The following is a 26,574-nucleotide window of genomic DNA, read 5'->3' as shown; positions in this document are numbered from 1 at the left end:
CCCAAAGGAGGTCACTGGGATCCCCTCGCGCAAGCCAGGCCACCGGGCCAGGGATCCGCAGGAGAACTTGGGCCCAGGGCTGGGGGCTCAGAGGCTGAGGCTGTTCCCACCAGCAGATCCTCCCCCCTCCTCTATCCACAGACATTCAGTAGAGGGGGAACTGGGAGAGAGGTTCCCAAGCCTGGCTGCACCTGAGAGTCACCTTGGGGAGCTTTAAAATGTTTCTGACAGGGCACAGTGGCTCATGCCTGTAATCCCAGCACTTTGGGAGGCCGAGGTGGGCAGATCACCTGAGGTTGGGAGTTCAAGACCAGCCTGGACAACATGCTGAAACCCCGTCTCTATTAAAAATACAAAAATTAGCCAGGCATGTGGTGGGCGCCTGTAATCCCAGCTACTCGGGAGGCTGAGGAAGGAGAATAGCTTGAACCGGGAGGAGGAGGTTGCAGTGAGCTGAGATCGTGCCATTGAGCAAGACTCTGTCTCAAAAAAATAAGTAAAAAGGCCGGGGGCGGTGGCTCATGCCTGTAATCCCAGCATTTTGGGAGGCCGAGACGGGCGGATCACAAGGTCAGGAGATTGAGACCATCCTGGCTAACGTGGTGAAACCCCGTCTCTACTAAAAGTATAAAAATTTAGCTGGGCATGGTGGCGGGTGCCTGTAGTCCCAGCTACTCAGGAGGCTGAGGCAGGAGAATGGCGTGAACCCGGGAGGTGGAGCTTGCACCGAGATCTGGCCACTGCACTCCAGCCTGGGCGACAAGAGCAAGACTCCGTCTCAAAAAAAAAAAAAAAGAAAATATTCCGTGAAAGGTGTGCTGTCAATATCCACAGCCGAATCTACTGGAACCCTGTCAGGGCAGGGCTGGAGTTTACAGCCACGCTCCAAGGAGAGACCTGAAGACCCAAGAGTTTACAAAACAGTAAGGAACCCAACCTCAGAGGGTCACCTTCATAGTATACAAGGCCAGTGATTCACATACCAGCTTGCACACAGTCCTAAATACAGACTCCCCACCCCTATGGTGACCTCCCTATATCCCCATAATTCCAACTCCTATTTCTAATCACATCGTACTCCTGTCCCCCGCTCCAGCCTCTCTAAATTCTCTCCTGCCCTCTACAGCCAAGATGATCCTATTAACTTTTTTTTTTTTTTTTTAATTTTAGAGACAGAGTCTTGTTCTGTCACCCAGGCTGGAGTGCAGTGAGGCAATCATAGCTGGAGTGCAGTGGTGCGATCATAGCTCACTGTAGCCTCGACCTCCTGGGCTCAAGTGATCCTCCTGCCTCAGTCTCCTGAATAACTGGGACCACAGGTACATGCCACCACACACCACACCCGGCTAATTATTTTTATTTTTTGTAGAAATGGGATCTTGCTATGTTGCCCAGGCTGGTCTCAAACTCCTGGGCTCAAGGGATCCTCCTCCTTCAGCTTCCGAAAGTGCTAGGATTACAGGTGTGAGCCACCACACCCAGCCTCAAAAATAATTTAAATATGGCTGGGTGCGGTGGCTCATGCCTATAATCCCAGCACTTTGGGAGGCCAAGGCGGGCAGATCACCTGAGTTTGGGAGTTCAAGACCAGCCTGGCCAACATGGTGAAACCCCGTCTCTACTAAAAATACAAAAATGAGCTGGGCTTGTTGGCGGGTGCCTGTAATCCCACCTACTCAGGAGGCTGAGGCAGGAGAATCATTTGAACCCGGGAGGCGGAGGTTGCAGTGAGCCAAGATCACGCCATTGCACTCCAGCCTGGGCAACAAAGTGAGACTCCATCTCAAAAAAAAAAAAAATTAAATACACAAAGAATTCTTTGAAGGGTCTCCCTCCTCAAAAGGACATCAACTGGCCCACTTTGCAGACAGAAAACCATAATTATCAGAGTCAGATGTATCTTTCCATGTCTTAAGGAAATATAGGCAAATATGAATATATTTTCCTATCTTTCTGCCTTCTTTTTAGAGAAGGGGTAGCAGATTCTACATTATATTCTGCACAGAGTTTTGTTTTGTTTTTTTTTCTGAGACAGGGTCTTGCTGTGTCCCCCAGGCTGGGGTGCAGTGGCATGATTACATACAGTTCATTGCAGCGTTAACCTCCCCTGCTCAAGCAATCCTCCCATCTCAGCCTCCTGAGTATCTGGGACCACAGCTGCATGCCACCATGCCTGGCTGATTTTTTTATTTTTTGTAGAGATGGGGTCTCACTCTATTGCCCAGGCTGGCCTCCAGCCCCTGGGCTTCAGTGATCCTCCCACTTTAACCTCCAAAGTTCTGGGATTACAGGCATGAGCCACCATGCCCAGTTGAGCAATCTTTTCAAAGAACAAATTAATCATGTTCATATCCATTGTTCAGTATTCTAACTTAAGCCTTGATCCAGGCGTTTTGGGTAGGGCAGTTCTTCAGGATGTGGAACTGGTTGTCACAGTGCAAGGTATTATGTGCTCCTGTCCCCATCTCCAAATGCCATAATCACCCCAGGCATTGTGAAAATCCCCAACTTCAGTACAGTCCCTCATTGAGAACCACCATAGCTCCTGACAGCCTCTCTCTGGCCTCACCTCTCTTCCTCCCCTACTCTGGTCATGTTAGCCTCCTTGCTGTTCCTTGAACACCCCAGGCACACTCTGACCTCAGGACCTTTGCACAAGCTGTTCCCTCTGCCTGAAGTTCTCTTCCTCAGACAGCTCATTTCTTTCTGATTTTTGCTCAAATGCAACCACATGAGGGAGGATTCATTGACCACACTTTTTTTTTTTTTTTTTGAATCAGAGTCTTGGTCTGTCACTCAGGCTGGAATGCAGTGGCATGATCTCACCTCACTGCAATCTCTGCCTCCTGGGTCCAAGTGATTCTTCTGCCTCTGCCTCCCGAGTAGCTGGGACTACAGGCATGAGCCACCATGCCTGGCTAATTTTTGTATTTTTACTAGAGACAGGTTTCACCATGTTGGCCAGGCTGGTTTTGAACTCCTGGCCTCAAGTGATCTGCCCACCTCCCAAAGTGCTGGGATTATAGGCGTGAGCAACTGTGCCTGGCCTGACCACACATTTAAATAAACTCTTCCTCACCCATCATTGTCTGCTGGTGTTTTAACAACTTACCCTGAAACTTAGCAGCTTAAAACAGCAAATGTTTATTATCTGACAGTTTCTGAAAGCTAGGAACCTGAAAGTGGCTTAGCTGAGTGGTTCTGGCTCAGGGGCTCTCTGGAGGTTGCAATTAGGGTGTTGGTGGGAACTGCAGTTATCTGAAGGCTGGACTGGGGCTGGAGGATCCTTTTCCAAGATGGCTTCCTCACATGGCTGTTGGCAGGAGATCTCAGTTTCCCGCCACGTGGGCTTCTCCAAAGGGCTGCTTGAGCTTCCTAACAACATGGTAGCTTCCTCCTGACATACTTTTTGTTTTGATTTGAATTCCTTCCTTTTAAAAATCATATGTATTGATCGTGTATCACATGATGTTTTGAAGTATGTATACAGTGTGCAATGGCTAGTTTGAGTTCATGAACATATCCACTACTTTACGTACTTACCTTTTTGTGGTGTGAACACTTGAAATCTACTCTCTTGGCGATTTTGGACATATTTTAAAACCACTGCACGCTGCTTTATTTTTCTTCTCCTCTTAGAGAGCCACATAAAATCAGGCATATATCACTGGCTTATTTTTCTGAGACAGACTCTCACTCTCTCGCCCAGGCTGGAGTGCAGTGATGTGATCATAGCTGGCTGCAGCCTTCAACTCCTGGGCTCAGGTAATCCTCCCACCTCAGCCTCCCCAGCAGCTGGGACCACAGGTGAGCACCACTAAACCTGGCTTTTTTTTTTTTTTTTTTTTGGTAGATACAGGCTCTCATTATATTGCCCAAGCTGGTCTCAAACTCCTGGGCTCAAATGATCCTCCTGCCTCGACCTCCCAAAGTGTCTTTGGTTTTATTATTTATGGTTTCTGTCCTCTGCTACTAGAATGTAAGATATCCAAGAGCGGCCGGGCGCGGTGGCTCAAGCCTGTAATCCCAGCACTTTGGGAGGCAGAGACGGGCGGATCACGAGGTCAGGAGTTCAAGACCATCCTGGCTAACACGGTGAAACCCCGTCTCTACTAAAAAATACAAAAAACTAGCCAGGCGAGGTGGCGGGCGCCTGTAGTCCCGGCTACTCGGGAGGCTGAGGCAGGAGAATGGCGTAAAAACCCGGGAGGCAGAGCTTGCAGTGAGCTGAGATCCGGCCACTGCACTCCAGCCTGGGCGACACAGCGAGACTCCGTCTCAAAAAAAAAAAAAAAAAAAAAAAGATATCCAAGAGCAGAAACTGGGTCTTCTTTGTTCCCTAGCATAGAGTAGATGCCTAATAACTAGGTCTTAGTCTGGGTTCCTCAGGAGCAGAAACCAAGGCAAGGATTCAAGGGCAAATAGTTTATCTAGGAGATGACCCCAGGAAACACCAGTAGGAGGGTAGGGAAGCAGGACAAGGAAGGGAAGGTAGCTGGTGGTAGTGGGTGTGATACCAAATAGGCTACCACTGTGGGGAACGGAAACTCGCGCCTGGTGGGGACCTCTGGGAGGCAGCATAGGACCCCTCTGAGAGGCGAGAGAGGTGGCCATGTGTCCACAAATTCCCATCAGTTTGAGAGATGCTCCAGGGAAGGCCAATTCTTCCCCTGGTATTTCCAGCCTGCCATGCTCCATACGGAGTCCCCTTCAACAGCTTCAGAGAAAGCCCTCAGGCCAGGAACTGCTGCAGATTGCGCCTGGGTGTCGGCAAGAGTCTGTGGAAATGGTGAGGCCGGAGGGATATGAATTGGGCATCCACAGCTTCTGCTCAAAACTATTAGCTGAATAATTTAATACATTTCTTTTTTTTTTTTTTTTTTGAGACGGGGTCTCGCTCTGTCGCCCAGGCTGGAGTGCAGTGGCGCTATCTCAGCTCACTGCAAGCTCCGCCTCCCGGGTTCACGCCATTCTGCCTCAGCCTCCCGAGTAGCTGGGACCATAGGCGCCCGCCACCACGCCCAGCTAATTTTTTGTATTTTTAGTAGAGACGGAATTTCACCGTGTTAGCCAGGATGGTCTCGATCTCCTGACCTCGTGATCCGCCCGCCTCGGCCTCCCAAAGTGCTGGGGTTATAGGCATGAGCCACAATGCCCACCCTGAATGCAAGTTTTTAATATCTCCTTATAGCCCGAAGGACAAAACCCAGACTTCTGAGCTGGCACATAAAACCATTGTGACACAGCTTTATGTCCTGATGCTACAGAATCTCTTTATTAGAGCATAAAAACACACAACAAAATGTGCGTATCATAAGCACACAACTCGAAGAATTTTCATGAAACAGACACTCCTGTGTGACCAGCACCAGATCAAGAATGGAACATTCCCAGCTTCCAGAGACCTCCTGTGTTCCCTTACAGCCACCACCTCCTTCCCCAGGGATAACCATGATCCCAATTTCTATCACCATGGAATAGTTATGTCTGTTCTGGAACTTCATATGAATGGAATCATTCGCTATGTCCTCCTCTCTATTTGCTTCTTTTCTCCAATATTAACTTTGAGAGATTCATTCATGTTGGTTCATAGCAATGGTTTGCTCTTTTTCATTGCTGCATAGTATTCCATTAATCTGTTAATTTGATTCTTTTTTTAAGAGATGGGATCTCGGCCAGGCACAGAGGCTCACACCTGTAATCCCAGCACTTTGGGAGGCCAAGGCGGGCGGATCACAAGATCAGGAGATCGAGACCATCCTGGCTAACACGGTGAAACCCTGTCTCTACTAAAAAATACAAAAAAATTAGCTGAGCATGGTGGCTTGGGAGGCTGAGGCAGAAGAATGGTGTGAATCCGGGAGGCGGAGCTTGCAGTGAGCCGAGATCGTGCCACTGCACTCCAGCCTGGGGGACAGAGCGAGACTCAGTCTCAAAAAAAAAGAGAGATGGGGTCTCACTACATTGTCCGGGCTGGTCCCAAACCCTGGGCTCACGCGGTCTTCCCATCTTGGCCTCCCAAGTGCTGGGATTGCAGCCATGAGCCACCACACCCAGCCCACACTATTCTTTAAAACAAAACAAAACAAAACAAAAATGTTTTGATACAAGGTTAGGTCTCTCCCAGTTGCCCAGGCTGCAGTGCAGTGATGCAATCACAGCTCACTTCGGCCTCGATCTCTTGGGCTTTAGTGATCCTCCCACCTTAGCCTTTCAAGTAGCCAGGACTACAGGCACTCGCCACCGTGCTCGGCTAATTTTTAAAACTTTTTTGTAGAGATGGGGTCCTCACTATATTGCCCAGGCTGATCTCAAACTCTTGGGCTTAAGTAAGTGATTCCCCCACCTCGGCCTCCCAAGTTGCTGGGATTATAGGCATAAGCCACTGTGCCCAGCCAAAAACTTAAAAAAAAAAAATTATCCCTCTTGGGAACATTCTATTCTTATGGGCATTTTGGGGAGTTTCTTGTTTGGAGTTATTTTCCCAAGAGTGGAGCTACTGTGTCATGGAGGAGATGAGTATTTAGCTTTAGGAAATGGTATGACATCATTTTCCAAAGTGGTTTTTATCATTCACCCTTCCACTGCCCGTGTGCGGGATTCTGAGGGTACAGCTGCTTTCTTAAAGTGCAAACCATCACGTCAAAGCCTTTGTGGCTCCTTGTGGCTCCTTTTATTTTTTATTTCTTGAGCCGGAGTTTCACTCTTGTTGCCCAGGCTGGAGTGCAATGGCACGATCTCAGCTCACTGCAACCTCTGCCTCCCGGGTTCAAGCAATTCTCCTGTCTCAGCCTCTAGAGTAGCTGGGATTATGGGCGACCACCACCACGCTCGGCTAATTTTTGTGTTTTTAGTGGAGATGGGGTTTCACCATGTGGGCCAGGCTGGTCTCGAACTCCTGACCTCAAGTGATTCACCCTCCTCAGCCTCCCAAAGTGCTGGGATTGCAGGAGTGAGCCACCATGCCCAGCCTGGGGAGCACTGTTCTGAAGCGTACCTAGGATGCGTTTAATCAGGCAATGGTAAGACATGCAGACACGGAAATGAGTGTCATGAAGGAAGAAGGTAAAAGTCACAGATCCCTAGAAACAGGAGGTATAGCACACCACTTGGGGCCATGTGGGCAAGCCCTGGAGAGAAGAAGGGGAGAGGGAAGGGCATGGTCTAGAACCTTTATTGGGGTTTTTTATGGGAAGGAACAGGCAAGGCAGGGTAGGTACACTGAGTAAGCTTAAGATTTGATGGTTTGAGGCTGGATGCGGTGGCTCACACCTGTAATCCCAGCACTTTAGGAGGCCGAGGCAGATGGATCACTTGAGGTCAGGAGTTCGAGACCAGCCTGACTTACATGGTGAAACCTCATCTCTACTAAAAATACAAAAATTAGCCAGGCATAGTGGTGTGTGCCTGTAATCCCAGCTACTTGGGAGGCTGAGGCAGGAGAATCACTTGAACCCAGGAGGTGGAGTTGAAGTGAGTTGAGATCATGCCATGGTACTCCAGCCTGGGCAACAGAACAAGACTCTGTCTCAAAAAATGATTAAAAAGAAATGAAGATTTGGCCGGGCGTAGTGGCTCACGCCTGTAATCCCAGCACTTTAGGAGGCCAAGGCAGGTAAATCACCTGAGGTCAGGAGATCCAGACCAGCCTAGCCAATATGATGAAACCCCATCTCTACTAAAAATACAAAAAATTAGCTGGGCATGGTGTCAGGCACCTGTAATCCCAACTACTTGGGAGGCTGAGGCAGGAGAATCGCTTGGAGGTTGTGGTGAGCCGAGATCACACCATTGCACTCCAGCCTGGGCAACAAGAGCGAAACTCCGTCTCAAAAAAAAAAAAAGATTTGATGGTTCAAATAATTTTGGCAGTCTCTGAGTTATAGGGGTGATCCCTAGTTGTCCATACCTGACCCTGGGGTGATTTAGGGCAGGAGGAATATTGTCTCGGTGTGTGGGAGTTTGATAAAGGAGATAGTTGGGGGTTGGTCTCTGGATTGCTTGGTTTGTATATTCAACGTATGTTCACAGCTGTGTTGTTTGCTATCTCTAGGAATTAGCTAGCCCTGGGAGGGACAGTCTCTCCAGGATCAGTAAGCCTCTAAATGTCAAAGCATCATAAAATTCAGAAAATAAAAAAACGTAATGAATACAAACAGCGGCCTGACACTGTGGCTCATGCCTGTAATTCCAACACTTTAGGAGGCTGAGGTGGGAGAATTGTGAGACAAGCCTGGGCAACATATTTTCCCATGGGGGTTGCAGATGGGCTAGTTTAAATAAAACTAGTTTAAAGAAAAGGGAACTTATTTATATAGCTCTAGTGTTGGCCATTAGGTTTCACTGTGGTTAGCAGTTGTGGGATGTGTTATGTTTTGGGTTAGTAAGATGAGGAACAAGTGAATGACATCACAAACAACCACACAGAAAGGGAAAGTTAGTGGGTTTTTTTTTTTTGTTTTTTTTTTTTGAGATGGTGTTTCGCTCTTGTTGTCCAGGCTGGAGTGCAATGGCACCATCTTGGCTCTCTGCAACTTACACCTCCCAGGTTCAAGTGATTCTCCTGCCTGAGCCTCCCGAGCAGCTGGGATTACAGGCACCTGCCACCACACCTGGCTAATTTTTTTTGTATTTTTTAGTAGAGACGGGGTTTCACCATGTTGACCAGGCTGGTCTCGAACTCCTGACTTCAGGTGATCCGCCCGCCTCGGCCTCCCAAAGTGCTGGGATTCCAGGCATGAGCCACCGCGCCCGGCCAAGAAGGGGAAGTTTTCGTTGTTGTCATTTGGTTGTTTGGTTTTGTTTGTTTGTTTAGCCCTAGCAGACCAAGACTGAGTGATTCCAGGAATCACTGCTAGGGGAGAAGAAAAAATGAGACAGGAACGTGAAAACAGTCCACGCAAGGTATAAATAAGTAGTTACTCCTGAGAGCCGCTGGGTCCCGATCCCACTGGGGCTTGCTGTGAAGACTGTGTGACACATGCATCTTGGAGACATCCCACCCAAATGGAGAGGGAGCTGAGGTTTGTTTTGTTTTGTTTGTTTAGTTTGAGACAGAATCTCACTCCGTTACCCAGGCTGGAGTGCAGTGGCGTGATCTCAGCTCACTGCAACCTCTGCCTCCTGGGCTCAAGCCATTCTCCTGCCTCAGCCTCTCGAGTAGTTCGGATTACAGGTGGCTACCATCATATCCTGCTAATTTTTGTATTTTTAGTAGAGACAGGGTTTCACCATGTTGGCCAGGCTGGTCTTGAACTCCTGACCTCAAGTAATCCACCCACCTCGGCCTCCCAAAGTTGGGAGTTTACAGGCATGAGCCACTGCACCCGGTGGAAGCTGAAGTATTTGAGAGTTACCATCCATCCTACACTGAGGGCCGCGCCCTGGGCACTTCTGACCTGTCCCATGTATGGGCCAGGAGAAAGCCCCCAGGCAGAGAGGTGTAGGTAGCACATGCTGTTAGTACACACTAGCCCAGGGCTCAGCAACCTCTTTCTGTAAAGGACCAGATAGTAAGTATTTTCAGCTTTGCAGGCCAGACATTCTCTGCTGCAACTACCAATTTTCGTTGACTTACAACAGAACTATGTTCTAATAAACCCACTGTAAACTGAAAACATCGCTGAAGTGGGAGGGTCACTTGTGCCCAGGAGTTTATCAGCCTGGGCAACATAGTGAGACCCCATTTCTACCAAAAAAATTTTAAAAATAGCCAGGTATGGTGACACACACCTGTAGTCCCAGCTACTTGGGAGGCTGAGGTAGAAGGATCGCTTTAGCTGGGAGTTCAAGGCTGCAGTGAGCTGTGATGGAACTACTGCACTCCAGCTTTGGGTGACAGAGCAAAATTCTGTTTCAAAAGGAAGAAAAGAGAAGGGGAGGGGAGGGGAGGGGAAGGGAGGGGAGGGGAAGGAAGGGGAGGGAAGGGAGGGGAGGGAAGGGAAAAGGCAAAGGAAAGCAAAAAGGAGAAACGAAAGAGTCACAAGTTGAAAATACATGGAATACACCTAACCTAGTGAACATCACAGCTTAGCCTAACTTACCTTAAACATGCTCAGAACACTTCACATTAGCCTACAGTTGGGCAAAATCATCAAACACAAAGCCTGTTTTAAAATAAAGTGTCGAACATCTCACATAATTCTTTGAATACTATACTGAACGTGAAAAACACAACGTATGGGTACTCGAAGTAGGGTTTCTACCAAATGTGTATCACTTTCACACCATTGTAAAGTTGAAACATTGTAAGTTAAACCATCTTTAAGTTGGGACCATCTGTATTTCGTTCTGTCCTTGAGTGAAAGCTGCCCCAAATGACATGCAAACAGATGAGCACAGTTGTGTGCCAGTAAAACTTTATTTACAAAAACAGGTGGTAGGCCTTCCTTAAGCCAATTACGAGGGAGGAAATGGAACATTAGATGGATTTGGATCAATCAGGGCTGACCCTCCGAAGCACGTGACCACTCAGGATGGAAATAGATTTGTCCTGCTGCATCTTCCTAGCCCGTTCTCTCAGGGCAGCTGTCCTCAGCGATGAGGTCTGCACAGCCTCACAGCAGGTCCCAGTCCCAGTAAACTATGTCCCAAGAAATGCACTTGACTCTGGGGTTTGGTTTGGCTTTTTTTTTTTTTCCCCCTCCATGGACTGCTGATGGCTGGAACAGGAGCTTGGCACCTTCACCCTGACCCAGACACAAGCCTATCTGTCCCACTCAAATCGAGCTGGCCAGAGACTACAACTGTTTTGGTTCCCAAGACATAGAAAAGCCAGAAGAGGTCGGGAACAGTGGCTCACGCCTGTCAGCACTTTGGGAGGCCGAGGTGGGCAGATTACCTAAGGTCAGGAGTTCGAGATCAACCTGGCCAATGTGGTGAAACCCCACTTCTACTAAAAATGCAAAAATTAGCTGGGTGTGGTGACGCCCCTGTAGTCCCAGCAACTCGGGAGGCTGAGGCAGGAGAATCGCTTGAATCCAGGAGGCAGAGGTTGCAGTGAGCCAATATTGCACCACTGCACTCCAGCCTGGGCGACAAGAGCTAAACTCCGTCTCAAACAACAACAACAACAACAAACAAACAAACAAAAAACAAGCCAGAAGAGATGGGGAGGAACTGGAGTGGGATCTCCCATTCCATTAACCCAGATCTGGGGCTACCAGGTGGAACATTCCAAACGTATCATTTTTTATTTTCTCTCTCCCTCTCTCTTAAGGCACATCTTCCAATACTCTGCAGTCATTAAGCAGAATGGGGCAGCTCTGGATATGCTAATTTGGGGAAGGTGTCCACGGTATATAATTAACTGGAAAAAACTATCATGGAACCGTATGCCTGCAATGATCCCTATTTGTGAAAGTAAAAGGAGGATATTCGGATAGACTCTGGTGTGCAAATAGAAAATGCCAGGGTGGATACACCGGGCAGCTCTTAGCAGAGCTATATTAGGGGGAAGGGAGGAGCTGAGAGGGAGACTCCATTCAATATGCTCCCCCTTCGATAGCTTTTGAATTCCTTGCATTTTATCATGAGCATGCATTGCTTTTCTAAGAAAAGAAATTCACAAGGTGCAGTGGCTCATGTCTATAATCCCAGCACTTTGGGAGGATGAGGTGGGAGGATCACTTGAGGCCAGGAGGTGGAGGTCGCAGTGTGCTATGATTGCACCACTGCGCTCCACCATGGGTGACAGACGGATACCCTGTCTAATTAAAAAAAAAAAAAAAAATTAGACAATGAAGGCCAGGCACAACCCACCACTTTAGGAGGCCAAGGCGGGCAGATCACCTGAGGTCAGGAGTTCGAGACCAGCCTGGCCAACATGGTGAAGCCCTGTCTCTACTAAAAGTACAAAACTTAGTTGGGCATGGTGGCGTGCACCTGTAATCCCAGCTACTTGGGAGGCTGAGGCAGGAGAATTGCTTGAACTCAGGAGGCGGAGGTTGCAGTGAGCCCAGATCGCGCCATTGCACTCCAGCCTGGGTGACACAGCGAAACTCCGTCTCCAAAAAAAAAAAAAAAAAAAAAACGAAGAAAAGAAAATGAGACCTTGTCTCTAAAAAATAAATTAAGTCTCTCTCTGTCTCTCTGTGTGTTTCTCTCGCGCCTGTGGATTCTGTTTCTCTGGAGAACCCTGACTAACACAGCAGAACTTTACAAATTGTCTCTCTAGTCTGTAGCTACCCATTTTATAGATGAGAAAACTGAGGCCCAGGGAGGGGAATGGCTGCTCAGAGCCTCTGGAGTCCAGGACACTTTCTGTTCCAATCCCACAGCCTCCCCCTTCCGTTTCCCATTGGAAGGAGCAAAAAGGGTTTAAACAGCAGAGAGGGGAGGGAGGATCTGGAATTGGCTCCTCCCCTGGCTGGCTGGGTGGCCCGGAACATCCACTCACCCACTCGCCCCCTGGGTACCAGGCCCTGGGTTCAGTACCACAGAATCACTAGTGAGAAAGTGACTTCCTTTACTGCACTACCAATCCCGCTAATCCCTCACAAAAAGCAAGCCTCAGGCCGGGCGTGGTGGCTCACACCTGTAATGCCAGCACTTTGAGAGGCTGAGGCAGGGGGATCACCTGAGGTCTGGAGTTCAAGACCAGTTTGGCCAACATGGTGAAACCCCCTCTACTAAAAATGCAAAAATTAGCAAGGCGTGGTGGCACACGCCTGTGATCCCAGCTACTCAGGAGGCTGAGGCAGGAAAATTGCTTGAATCTAGAAGGCAAAGGTTGCATGGAGAACACAGTATTTCACTCCAGCCTGAGCGACACAGTGAGACTCTGTCACACACACACACAAAAAAAGCAATTATCAGAGAGGTGCTAGCTAGCAGGATTTTAATGCCCTTCCAATGCTTCTCAATCCAATTTTTTATTTTTTATTTTTTTTTATTTTTTACTTTTTTTTTTTTTTTTTTTTTGAGACGGAGTCTCGCTCTGTCGCCCAGGCTGGAGTGCAGTGGCGCAATCTCGGCTCACTGCAAGTTCCGCCTCCCGGGTTCACGCCATTCTCCTGCCTCAGCCTCCCGAGTAGCTGGGACTACAGGCGCCCGCCCCTGCGCCCGGCTAATTTTTTCTATTTTTAGTAGAGACGGGGTTTCACCATGGTCTCCATCTCCTGACCTTGTGATCCGCCCACCTCGGCCTCCCAAAGTGCTGGGATTACAGGCGTGAGCCACAACGCCCGGCCGATATTTTTTACTTTTTTTAGCAAAAAGAGTTGGTTCCAGTCTTACAATCTTGACAAAGTATACGGAGAATGTCCTGACATGCTTTGCCCTTTCATTATTTTTATTTTTCATTTATTATTTTTTTGAGACAAAGTCTCGGCTCTGTCACCCAGGCTGGAGTGCAGTGACACAATCTCAACTCACTACAACCTCTGTCTCTTAGGCTCAGGTGATCCTCCCACCTCAGCCTCTTAAGTAGCTGGGACTACAGGTACACGCCACCATGCCCAGCTAATTTTTGTAGAGATGGGGTTTTGCTATGTTGCCCTGGCTGGGCTTGAACTCCTGAGCTCAAGCGAGTCTCCACCCTCAGCCTCCCAGAGTGCTGGGATTACAGGCATGGGCCACTGCACCAAACCTCATTTTGTCTATTTTATACTTGTTTGTGGCCGCTCGTGGTGGTTTTTCATTCATGGCCATGAGAGAACATTCCTTTCGTGAGTGAGTTGGGTTAAGTTTAAAACCGAGTTAGTCCATTTTAGAAATACAGTAAAATCGCTTGTGTGTAGCCTGCGGCCCTGAAGAGTTTGCACCCAGCCACATTGGCCACAGTGGCCGACTTACACAGCTACATTCTGGAAGTTCTTCAGCAACAGGGCACCCTGCAACTCATTCTTCAGACACCTGCTCCCTTTTCTTTTATTATTATTCTCTCTTTCTCTTTCTTTTTCTTTCCTTCTCTCTCTCTTGTCTTCCTTTCCTTTCTTCCCTTCTTTCCTTTCCCTCCCCTTCCCCTCCCCTTCCTTTCCCTCCCTCTCCCCTCCCCTCCCCTTCCTTTCCTTTCCCTCCCCCTCCCCTCCCCTCCCCTCGGCTTCCTTTCCTTTCCCTTTGCCTTTCTTTTTCTTTTTCTTTTTCTTTTTTTTTTTTTTTTTGAGGAGTCTCACTCTGTCGCCCAGGCTGGAGTGCAATGGCGCGATGTTGGCTCACTGCAACCTCCGCCTCTGGGGTTCATGCTATTCTATTCTCCTGCCTCAGCCTCCCGAGTAGCTGGGACTACAGGCGCCCGCCACCACACCTGGCTAGCTTTTTTTTTGTATTTTTTAGTAGAGACGGGGTTTCACTGTGTTAGCCAGGATGGTCTTGATCTCCTGATCTCGTGATCCGCCCGCCTCGGCCTCCCAGAGCGCTGGGATTACAGGCATGAGCCACCGCGTCTGGCCCCCTTTGTTTTTCTTGATGGAGTCTTGCTCTGTTGCCCAGGCTGGAGTACAGTGGCTCGATCTCAGCTCACTGCAACCTCCACCTCCTGGGTTCATGCCATTCTCCTGCCTCAGCCTCCTGAGTAGCTGGGACTACAGGTATGTGCCACCATGCCTGGCTAATTTTTTTTTGTATTTTTAGTAGAGATGGGGTTTCACCATGTTAGCCAGGCTGGTCTCAAACTTCTGACCTCAGGTGATCCACCCGGCTCGGCCACCCAAAGTGCTGGGATTTCAGCTGTGAGCCACTGCACCCGGCCCCTTTTTACGTTTTTTAGAGATGAGATCTCTCTCTGTTGCCCAGACAGGAGTGCACTCATGCAATTTTAGCTCACTGCAGCCTCAAACTCCTGGGCTCAAGTGATCCTCCCACCTCAGCCTCCTAAGTAGTTGGGACTACAGTTGCACGACACCACACGCGACTAATTTTTAAAATTATTTTTTGTAGAGATGGGGTCTCATTCTGTCGCCCACACTTGGAGTGCAGTGGTGCGATCTCAGCTCACCACAACCTCCGCCTCCCAGATTCAACCAATTCTCCCGCCTCAGCCTCCCGAGTAGCTGGAATTACAGGCGCACACTACCACGTCCAGCTAATTTTTTATTTTTGTATTTTTAGTAAAGACGGGGTTTCACCATGATGGCCAGGCTGGTCTCCAACTCCTGACCTTGTGATCCACCCACCAAGGCCTCCCAAAGTGCTGGGATTATAGGCGTGAGCCACCGTGCCCAGCTGGCTTCTTGCATTTTTACCAGGCACATCCGTCTGGTCTGCCTGCTGTGTGCTTGCCAAGGTGATGTGGTTGGGAAGATGGATGGAAAGTGATGAAACCAGAGGACGCTTGGGCAGCCTCAAGCCCAGACCTATTTGCTCTAGTTTTATTTTTAGAGATGGGGTCTCACTCTGTCACCCAAGCTGTAGTGCAGTGGCATGATCATGGCTCACTGCAGCTTTGACCTGCTGGGCTCAAGTGATCCCCCTACCTCAGCCTCCTGAGTAGCTGGGACACAGGTGTGTGCCACCACACCCAGCTAATTTTTTTCTTCTTCTTTTTTGTAGAGATAGGGTCTCACTATGTTTCCCAGGTTGGGGTCTCAAACTCCTGGCCTCAAGTGCTCCTCCTGATGCAGGAATAAGCAAGCTCCCCAAATTGGGACTTAGCCTGGGTGGATGACTCATGCCTGTAGTCCCAGCACCTTGGGATGCGAGGTGGGTGGATCATTTGGACCCAGGAGTTGGAGACCAGCCTGGGCAACATAGCGAGATCCCGTCTCTACAAAAATTACAAAAATTAGGCAGGTGTAGAGGCACAGCCCTGTACTCCCAGCTACTCAGGAGGTTGAAATAGGAGGTTCACCTGAGTCCTGGAGGTCGAGGCTGCAGTGAGCCGAGACTGCACCCCTGTACTCCAGCCTGGGTGCCAAAGATCCCTCCTCAAAAAAAAAAAAAAAAAAAAAAAGCCAGGTGCAGTGGCTCACGCCTGAAATCCCAGAATTTCAGGAGGCCATGGTGGGTGGATCATCTGAGGTCAGGAGTTCGAGACCAGCCTGGCCAACATGGCAATACCTTGGCAGTTATCTGGGCTTGGTGGCATGTGCCTGTAATCCCAGCTACTCCGGGAGACTGAGGCAGGAGAATTGCTTGAACCCAGGAGGCAGAGGTTGCAGTGAGCAGAGATCGAACCACTGCCCTCCAGCAGCCTGGGCTACAGAGCAAGACTCAGTCTGAAGAAAAAAAAATAGAAAGAAAGAAGAAAATTAGGGCTTAGCCCCAGAGGGTTCTTAGATTTACCCAGAAAAGAATTCAAGGGCAAGCTGGTGGTGTTAAACAGAAAATTTAGTGAAGAATCAGGGCTACCCAAAAGGTAGTGTGCCCAGAGTAGCAGCTCAGAGGCGCTGCTGAATTCACTCATATTTATACCCATTTTTAATTATATGCAAATTAAGGGGCAGTTTATGTAGAAATTTCTAGGATGAGGGTGGTAAATTCCAGGTTGTTGGGTAGTTGCCAAGGAAAGCCAGGTGTTGCCATGGTAATGGTAAACTGACATGGCACGCTCGTAGGCGTGTCTTATGGGGAGGTGCTACACACGCTCGCGCGCGCGCACACGCACACACCTCCTTTAGCTAGATCTTTGTTTGTTTGTTTGTTTTAGATCTTTGTTTGTTTTTGTTTCGCTCTTGTCTCCCAGGCTGGAGTGCAATGGCCTGATCTTGGCTCACTGCAACCTCTGCTTCCCGGGTTCAAGCGATTCTCCTGCCTCAGCCTCTGGAGTAGTGGATTAGAGGCACCTGCCACCACACCCGGCTCATCTTTGTATTATTAGCAGAGATGGGGTTTCACCATGTTGGCCAGGCTGGTCTCAAACTCCTGACCTCAGGTGATCCACCTGCCTTGGCCTCTCAAAGTGCTGGGATTACAAGAATGAGCCATTGCACCTGGCCATTAATTTGGTCCGGGGTCTGAACTTCACCTCCAGAGTCCTTTCCAGCCTCCTACCTCACTCCCACCTCGGCCTTCCGAGTAGCTGGGACAACGGGCTTATGCCACCATTACCCAGCTAATTGAAAACAATTTTTTGGCCGGGCGCGGTGGCTCACGCCTGTAATCTCAGCACTTTGGGAGGCCGAGACTGGCGGATCACGAGGTCAGGAGATCGAGACCAACCTGGCTAACACGGTGAAACCCCGTCTCTACTAAAATACAAAAAAATTAGCCGGGCGTGGTGGCGGGCGCCTGCAGTCCCAGCTACTCGGGAGGCTGAGGCAGAATGGGGTGAACCCGGGAGGCGGAGCTTGCAGTGAGCCGAGATCGCGCCACTGCACTCCAGTCTGGGCGACAGAGTGAGACTCCGTCTCAAAAAAACAAAAACAAAAAAATTTTTTTTTCTTTGTAAATATGGGGTCTCCCCATGTTTCCCAGACTCCAAACCTATTTCCTTTTTTTTCTTTTTTTTTTTTTTTGAGTCAGAGTCTCGCTCTGTCTCCCAGGCTGGAAGTGCAGTGGCGCCATCTCCTCTCACTACAAGCTCCACCTCCCTGGTTCATGCCATTCTCCTGCTTCAGCCTCCCGAGTAGCTGGGACTACAGGCGTCTGCCGCCACGCCCGGCTGATTTTTTTAAAATATATTTTTAGTAGAGATGGGGTTTCACCTATTAGCCAGGATGGTCTCCATCTCCTGACCTCGTGATCCGCCTGCCTCGGTCTCCCAAAGTGCTGGGATTACAGGCATGAGCCACCGCGCCCGGCCTCCAAACCTATTTCCTAACCTTCATCATTACCTGCTTTTGTGGGATGTGAATGGAAGTGAGGTGTGCTGTATTCAGGCTTCTAACACCTCCCACCTGCACCTTCTAATTCTTCCTTTGCATCTGCTTGTTGGACAAAGAGGGTTGGTCTTGCGGGGCCTCTGAGTCACTGGAAGAAGGTGAAGCCACAATATAGCAGGAGCCTGGTTCCCAGGTGCAGCAGTGTGATATGAGTGAGAAAGAAGCCTTTAGTGCATTAAGCCACTGGGATCTACAGGTTGCTCTTTACAGCAGCTGGTGTGTCCTTATTCTAATACACTGTTTGTCTTTTGTTTTGTCTTTGGATTTTTTTTTTTTTTTTTTTTTTTTGAGACGGAGTCTTGCTCTGTCGCCCAGGTTGGACTGCAGTGGCCGGATCTCAGCTCACTGCAAGCTCCGCCTCCCGGGTTTACGCCATTCTCCTGCCTCAGCCTCCCGAGTAGCTGGGACTACAGGCGCCCGCCACTACGCCCGGCTAATTTTTTTGTATTTTTTAGTAAAGACAGGGTTTCACAGTGTTAGCCAGGATGGTCTCGATCTCCTGACCTCGTGATCCGCCTGCCTCGGCCTCCCAAAGTGCTGGGATTACAGGCTTGAGACACCGCGCCCGGCCTGTCTTTGGATTTTCTTAGGGACAGAGTCTTGCTCTGTCCCTCAGGCTGCAGCGCAGATCCTCTTACCTCAGCCTCTGGAGTAGCTGGGACTACAGATGTAGGGGTGCAGATCCTCTTGCCTCGGCCTCCGGAATAGCTGGGACTACAGACGTGGGGACGCCACCATGATCAGCTAATTTGTTATATGTTTATGTAGTGATGGGGTCTTGCTATGTTGCCCAGACTGGTCTTAAACTCCTGGGCTTAAGCGATCCTCCCATCTCAGCCTCCCAAGTAACTGGGACTGCAGGCGCATGCCACCATGCCCAGCTAATTTTTAATATTTTTTCTGTGGAGATGGAGTCTTGCTATATTGCCCAGGCTGATCTCGAACTCCTGGGCTCAAGCAATCCTCCCGTCTCAGCCTCCCAAAATGCTGGGATTACAGGTGCAAGCCACCATGCCTAACCAGTTCCTTAGTTCCCAATTTTATAAGATTGCTAGCGCCAATCTTTATTTATTTATTTATTTAGACGGAGTCTCACTCTGTTGCCCAGGCTGGAGTGCAGTGGCACGATCCCAGCTCACTGCAACCTTCGCCTCCTGGGTTCAAGCGATTCTCCTGCCTCTGCCTCCCGAGTAGCTGGGATTACAGGCACACGCCACCATGCTTGGCTAATTTTTTTTTTTTATTTTTATTTTTTTTTTGTATTTTTAGTACAGACAGGGTTTCATCACGTTGGCCAGGCTGATCTCGAACTCCTGACCTCAATCCACCCACGTCGGCCCCCCAAAGCCCCAATCTTTTTTTTTTTTTTTTTTTTTTTGAGACGGAGTCTTGCTCTGTAGCCCGGGCTGGAGTGCAGTGGCCAGATCTCAGCTCACTGCAAGCTCCGCCTCCCGGGTTTACGCCATTCTCCTGCCTCAGCCTCCGGAGTAGCTGGGACTACAGGCGCCCGCCACCTCGCCCGGCTAGTTTTTTTTTTGTATTTTTTTTTTAGTAGAGACGGGGTTTCACCGTGTTAGCCAGGATGGTCTCGATCTCCTGACCTCGTGATCCGCCCGTCTCGGCCTCCCAAAGTGCTGGGATTACAGGCTTGAGCCACCGCGCCCGGCCAAGCCCCAATCTTTAAATGAGGAAATTGAGGTGCAGAGAGGGTCGGCCACTCACCCAATGGGAAAAACTATAATTCTAACCCAGACCATTTGCCTTCAAAACCTACCCTGACCACCACGGTAACCTGCCATAAGGTGCAGCTCAGAGGAAAGAACCTTCTCTCTGGGCCCTGACGTCTCTCCACCTACAATGGATTTCCTGTTCTTGTGTGGGGAGGGAGGTGCAACACCAGCTGGCAGCTTTGAGCCTGGCCTCGTCCTCCCTGTATATTAAGGCATGCTCACATGTGGCTGTAGCTCCACCTCTTCCTCCAAGATGGAGCCCACCCAGAGATGCTGTGTGCAAAAGGCTTGACTCACAGCCGGCGCATAATAAACCCTCAATAAATATTTGAAATTATTATTATCGATGGTGTCAGGGTGCTGGCTGAAAGGCAGCATAGCTCAGCAGTCAAGCCAGATGGGCTGGGTTCAAATCCCATCTCTACCATGTAATTCCTGTGTGACCTTGGGTAAGTTACTCAACCTCTCTGTTCCCCCAGCTATAAAATGGGGGAAATGACACTATCTATTTTATAGAGCTATTGCAAGGATTAGCATCGAAAATGCCTCAACCATGCCTGCCACTGATGTCAGGTTTTATTATTGATGTAACACTTTCCCCTATTCAGAGTTTCATCTCCTAGGTCCCCGGGCATGGCAACAGCTGGCTTTCAGATCAGGGCCTCCCTGGGAGGTTTTAGTCTCAGCACAAGTCCCCTGCCTTCCCCCTCTCTGGCTCCCAGCAGTCCCATCCTTCCCCCACTCTTGGCCCCGGTTCCAGCACCGTCTCCTCCCCTCTCCTTTGCCCCTCAGCCCCAGGGTGACCAGAGCCTCTGCCTCGTGGGACAGCTTTCTAGTACTTTCCCCCTTTTAAGAGATTGACTGCAATTTCTATAATAACATCACATTAGCCAGAAATTAATGTCCTCATTAAGATAGCAATTAGGCACATTAGCGTGGCAATAAAAGAGAAGCTTATGAAATAATTGCTGGTTCCAAAATGCCTTTAATTTAGTATTTTATATTGTGCCATGTTATTAATTTTTTTCCCTCGGCAGAAGATAATAAGAGAAACGTTTGAATTGTGCAGAGGTTTAAAATAAAAAAAAATTTTTTTTAAGAAGGAAAGCAATGTTGATACCTGTAGACAGACGATCTGTCTTCTCCCCAAAACCCCACTGGTCCTGAGTCCATGGGATGTCAGAAGTGGGACAGCGTTGATGGGTAGGGGGCCAGGCCATGTCCTGGGACTTTTGGCCAGGCTTGGCATCCAGCAGAGATTGGAGTGGAGCAGCCTTTGATCCTAGGAGCAGGAGAAACGGTGCCATGTTTCTTTGCCCTAAACAACAAATACCTGTTTGTTTGGGTTTTTTGCCCCAGTAGGCTCCATCTCCTGAATTCAAATTCTTTCAGCAAATGTTTCCTTGGTACCCTGTGGCTTTGCCTCTGCCGTTGAGGGGTTTCCAGATTGTTGGAGACGACAGATGTATAAATGGGAAAATGCCATGACAAACTGGGAATGCAGTATTTTGCAACTTGTAATGAAATCATGGCTCTAGGCCGGGCACCGCGGCTCACGCCTGTAATCCCAGAACTTTGGGAGGGCAAGGTGGGAGGATCGCTTGAGGCCAGGAGTTCGAGATTAGCCTGGGCAACATAGTGAGACCCCCGTCTCTTTAAAAAAGAAAGAAAGAAAGAAAGAAAGAATGGAGCTAGGACGCGATTAGCCGAGGGTAGTAAAATCATCAGGGGAAAGGTGGATGAGGAATGGTTTTGTGTAGCCGAGCACAGTGGCTCACACCTGTAATTCCAGCACGTTGGGAGGCTCAGGCAGGCGGATCACCCGAGGCCAAGAGTTCGAGACTAGCCTGGTCAACATGGTGAAACCCCGTTTCTACTAAAAATACAAAAATTAGCCCACTGGCCGGGCGCGGTGGCTCAAGCCTGTAATCCCAGCACTTTGGGAGGGCGAGACGGGCGGATCACGAGGTCAGGAGATCGAGACCATCCTGGCTAACACGGTGAAACCCCGTCTCTACTAAAAAATACAAAAAACTAGCCGGGCAAGGTGGCGGGCGCCTGTAGTCCCAGCTACACGGGAGGCTGAGGCAGGAGAATGGCGTAAACCCGGGAGGCGGAGCTTGCAGTGAGCTGAGATCCGGCCACTGCACTCCATCCCGGGCGACTGAGCGAGACTCCGTCTCAAAAAAAAAAAAAAAGAAATACAAAACTTAGCAGGGCATACATGCCTGTAATCCCAGCTACTCCGGAGGCTGAGGCAGGAGAATCGCTTGAGCCTGGAAGGCAGAGGTTGCAGGAGCCGAGATCGTGCCACTGCAATCCAGCCTGGGCAACAAAACGAGACTCCGTCTCAAAAAAAAAAAAAAAAAAAAAAAGGAAAAATGGGGAATTTCATTGGAAGGCCATGCCAAAAAACAAACAAACAAAAAACAAATAAAGGAAACATGGGGAAGGATTCCTCAGGAAGTTAGAGTTGACAATCAATTTCAGGGCCCCTGGAATTTGAGTCTAGCTCCTTCGTGGGCAAGGGCATGTTCTGACCAAGGCACACCTGTGCCTGCCAGGCTCCTTGTCAGTTACCTGTTGCCAGTTAAGCTGTCTAACAAAGGCCAGGCACAGTGGCTCATGCCTGTAAATCCCAGCACTTTGAGAGGCCAGGCAGGTGGATCACTTGAGGCCACGAGTTCGAGACCAACCTGGTCAACGTGGCGAAACCCTGTCTGTACTAAAAATACAAAAATTAGTCGTGGTGGTGCGTGCCTGTAGTCCCAGCTACTCGGGAGGCTGAGGCAGAAGAATCGCTTGAACCCTGGAGGCAGAGGTTGCAGTGAGCCAAGATTGCAACACTGCATTCCAGTCTGGGCTACGATGTGAGACTGGAGCCTAAAAAAAAAAAAAAAAAACTGCCTAAGAACTCTCAAATCCAGCAGCTTAGGACAATCAGCGTTAATTTTGGCTTCACAGGCTGCAGGGCAGTTTTTCTGCTCTTGTCGATGGGTCCAAGAGGCACACTTTATTTATTCAGGCTGGGTCTTTTCGTATATTTGGGGCCGGGCTGGCTGTAGGCTGGTCTAGGACTGCTTGACTGGGATAACAGGATTCTTCCCTCATCCTCCAGCAGGCTAGCTGGGGCTTGGTCACCTGACAGGGCCAGAGTTTCCAGACATTGAGCGGAAACATGCACCAACTCTTCAGGCCTAGACTGGGAAGTGACTTCACTTCTGCTGCAATCCATTGATTGGCCAAAGGAGATCACGAGACCAACCCAGATTCAAGGGGTGTGGAATAGGCTCCACCTCCCAGTGGGAGGAGCTACCTAGGCAAAGAGTACAGATGGTGGGCAGTAGAATTGGGTCTATGAAGCAAACTTGACTAGCCCCATGATTCCTTTAGGGCTTTTGATAATCATTCTCTGCCCCTCCCTGGGTACCCCAAGGCATTCTGTGGTCCTCGACCCTAGCTTTTGCCCCTGTAGAAGTTCCTTCTGCCCAGGTTTGCTCTCTCTCTCTAAGCTCCTACAGGAGCTGTGGCTTGGGTTGTTCAAGACCCCAAATTCCCGACTGGACTTCCCATCTTCAGTTCTGCATTGGGGTGTGACCAGGACTGAAGTATTTTATTGAAATCATTGGCTCTCCTGATAGCAAACAGAGAGTTGGTGTCAATAAGGCAGAGGAGAGGTTAGTTTGTAGTGTGCTATGGAGTAAGGGAGCAATGGAAATCGGGAGCTTAGTTTGAACTCATTCAACGTCCCCTTGTGCAGTGTCCAACCTGCCCAACCGCACCAGCCCACCCTGATTGAGGGACCAAAGAGTGGAGAAAAGGAAGGGGAGAGGGATTTCACTGAGAGCTGGAGCCTTAGCCCTCGGGCCAGACGAAGTGACCCAACAAAGTGACCCAGAAGGAAGCTGTGGTCCAACCACCCAGATGGGTAACCCTGACGGGGCAACCTGCCCTCTTGTTGATCAAGGCTGGACCAAGTGGTGTGGGGAAGGGGTGGAGGACTAAGAGAGGGGGCAAAGAGGAGGGTAGGAAGGTCCTGGCCTAAACGACCCAGTTAGTTTCCCCATCACCCCCTACCCCCATCCTGTATCCCAGGGAAGTAAAGTGCAGCTGGGTTCTTGGTTGCCACGGCGACTGACAAAAAGAAAAAAAAAAAACTTGGGGGGAGGAAAACACCCCGGGGGCACGAAGAAGCGATTTGCTCTCAGGCCCGGGAGTCAGCACCGGAATCAGAACGTCCTAAGGAAGAAAGAAAACTGAGCGAGCCGGGCTTGGGTAGGGGGCAAACCTTCCCAAGGCCCCCTGCCATCCATCCTAAGGGAAAGAGGGTAGGGGCGACCCCAGCTCTGTGTGGGAGGTGCCAACTCTAAGCCCCCACTCCGGAGGCTGCCCCTCCCAACCGAAGTCTTTAGCATCCAAGGTCTGCGGGGGCGGGGGCGGGGGCGGGGCCGGGCGGGGCGGGGCCGGGGCTTCCCTACGGATTGCTTTTTTTTTTTTTTTTAATTTCCAATTCCGCCTTGGGACGAGGCCCTGGCTGGGGAAATCACATCAGGCCTGACACCCATCCCATTTCCCCCTAAACCCAGGACGAGATCCAACCTCACTCCCCAGCCCCTTCCCGACCTTGCCGCTCACGCTGTGATGGAAAGGTCCATGGGAGTGGGGAGGAGGGCGAATTTAAACCCGGAGAGGGATCCTGTAGCCCAGTTCTCCTCGGTTCCCTAAACCTCCAAGAAAGCCGAGACAGTCACATTGCGGTGGCAGCTGCGGGTTTTTTTTTTTTTTTTTTTTTAATCTGTTAATAAAACGCAAGTGAATCAAATCCGCCCTAAGGGAAAGAGGGGGGGCGCGGCGAGGCAGGGGCCATGGTGTTTGCAGAAGTTGGAAATTTAATAAGAAGGAAAAATAAAAATAGCCACTGTGCTGGAGAGAGAGAGAGAGAGAGAGAGAGAGAGAGAAGGTTGGGAGAAGCAGGCAAGTGTGGGACTCCTGGCTGGGTGGAAACGTGCAGAGGGGGCTGGGGAAGGCAAGGGCACCCCTAGTCTGGAGGAGCAAGGGAGACACTGCTGCGGATACCAGGAGAGGGGTCTTTGGGGTGTCACCCAGAAGAGTTCCTTGGCAGAGTTTTCACCAGCAGTGAGCTGGGCACAGAGGTTAGGGACTGGCCCTCTAAACACCTGGGTGTGGAGGTCCAGGCTCTGGTCTTCACAGCATCCCCCACCTTCTGAGCTACTCAAGAGATAGGGGACAGGAGCAGTACCGCCAAGAACAGTTGTGCAAGTTGCACACTGCACAAGCATACCAGACAGAAGCTAGAGCAGAAGCTGACATCATCTGTTCCCCTCACCACCCACTGCATCTGCCCTGAGGAAGGGGTACCTTTTATTTATTTATTTACTTATTTATTTATTTTATTTATTTTTTGAGACAGAGTCTCGCTCTGTCGCCCAGGCTGGAGTGCAGTGGCACTATCTCGGCTCACTGCAAGCTCCGCCTCCCGGGTTCATGCCATTCTCCTGCTTCAGCCTACCCAGTAGCTGGGACTACAGGCGCCCGCCACCATGTCCAGCTAATTTTTTTGTATTTTTAGTAGAGACGGGGTTTCACCATGTTAGCCAGGATGGTCTCAATCTCCTGACCCCGTGGTCCGCCCACCTTGGCCTCCCAAAGTGTTGGAATTACAGGTGTGAGCCACCATGCCCGGCTATTTATTTATTTTATTTTATTTTATTTTTGGAGCTGGAGTCTCACTGTTACAGCCTGGGCTGGAGTGCAATGGCGTGATCTCGGCTCACTGAAACCTCTGCCTCCCAGGTTCCAGCAATTTTCCTGCCTCAGCCTCTGGAGTAGCTGAGATTACAGGCACCCACCACCACGCCCAGCTAATTTTTGTATTTTTAATAGAGACGAGGTTTCACCATGTTGGCCAGGCTGGTCTCAAACTCCTGACCTCAGGTGATCTGCCTACCTCAGCCTTCCAAAGTGCTGGGATTACAGGCATGAACCACGGCGCTCAGCAAGGAAGGGGTACTTTTTAAAGATCTACACAAGGCCAGGTGCCGTGGCTCATGCCTGTAATCCCAGCACTTTGGGAGGCCAAGACAGAAGGATCACCCAGGACCTGAAGACCAGCCTGAGCAGCATAGGGAGACCCCTATCTCTACAATAAATAAATAATGAAAAAATAAACATCCTGGCCAGGCCTCATGGCTCATGCCTGTAATCCCAATGCTTTGAGAGGCCCAGGCAGGCAGATTGCTTGAGCTCAGGAGTCCAAGAGCAGCTTGGGCAACATGGTGAATCCCTGTCTCTACGAAAAATACAAAAATTACCCAGGCATGGTGGGGCACAACTGTGGTCCCAGCTACTCAGGAGGCTGAGGTGGGAGGATCGCTGGAGCCTGGGAAATCAAGGCTGCAGTCAGCTGTGATCACGCCACTGCACACCAGCTTGTGTGACACAGTGAGATCCAGTCTCAGAAAAAAAAAAAAAAAAAACCAGAAAAGTCCACACAAAGTTGATAGTGAACCAACTGCATCTCTGAACACATCCAGTGACACCCCCTCCACCCCGCCGCTATAGGAAACCCAAGATTGCTGACGGGCCCAGACCAGAGCAGCTTTGAGCTGGCTGCAGCCTGCGGGGCCCTCCGGGGGCAGCTGAATGGAATTTGTTCATGCATTCACTCAACAAGTATTTACTGGGTGTTTATTTCATGCCAGGTGCCGCGCTGGGCAGTGAATGAATGAACCCTTACCCTGGGGTTGACACTCCAGTGGGATGAACAGACAAACCCCACAAGTCCTGCATACGGTATGCAAAACGGGATGCATGCTATGGAGGGAAATAAGCTGGGAGGAGTGGGGGCGGGCAGGAGCCCTGGGTGCAATTTTTGCAAAGTGACCTCACTGAGGAGGGGACATTGCAGCAAACCCAGAAGCAGGCAAGGAGGAATCACATGGCTGGCTGAGGGAACAGCATTTTAGGCAGGGGGAACAGCCTGTGCAAAGCACTGAGACCTTGTTTAGTGAATTGAGCACCTTGAAATAGGGGTTGCTTGGCCCTAGTTGAGGTTCTGAAAGAGC

The 26,574-nt window shown here is 49.8% G+C and overlaps 1 long non-coding RNA gene across 1 annotated transcript in view; it reads left to right on the top strand.

The window, feature by feature from the left end:
• Positions 1-26,279, top strand: part of LOC105497664 (uncharacterized) — an 82,147-nt gene extending 55,868 nt beyond the window's left edge. The window contains exon 4 of the long non-coding RNA XR_011617800.1: positions 26,212-26,279. This is a non-coding gene — a long non-coding RNA (uncharacterized lncRNA). The remainder of the gene's footprint in view (positions 1-26,211) is intronic.
• Positions 26,280-26,574: the final 295 nt, after the last annotated feature.

This window comes from Macaca nemestrina, chromosome 20 (assembly GCF_043159975.1).
Source record: "Macaca nemestrina isolate mMacNem1 chromosome 20, mMacNem.hap1, whole genome shotgun sequence".
Lineage (NCBI taxonomy): Eukaryota > Metazoa > Chordata > Mammalia > Primates > Cercopithecidae > Macaca > Macaca nemestrina.
The sequence above is the reverse complement of the archived record's forward strand: the minus strand, read 5'-3'. Positions and strand labels throughout refer to the sequence as shown.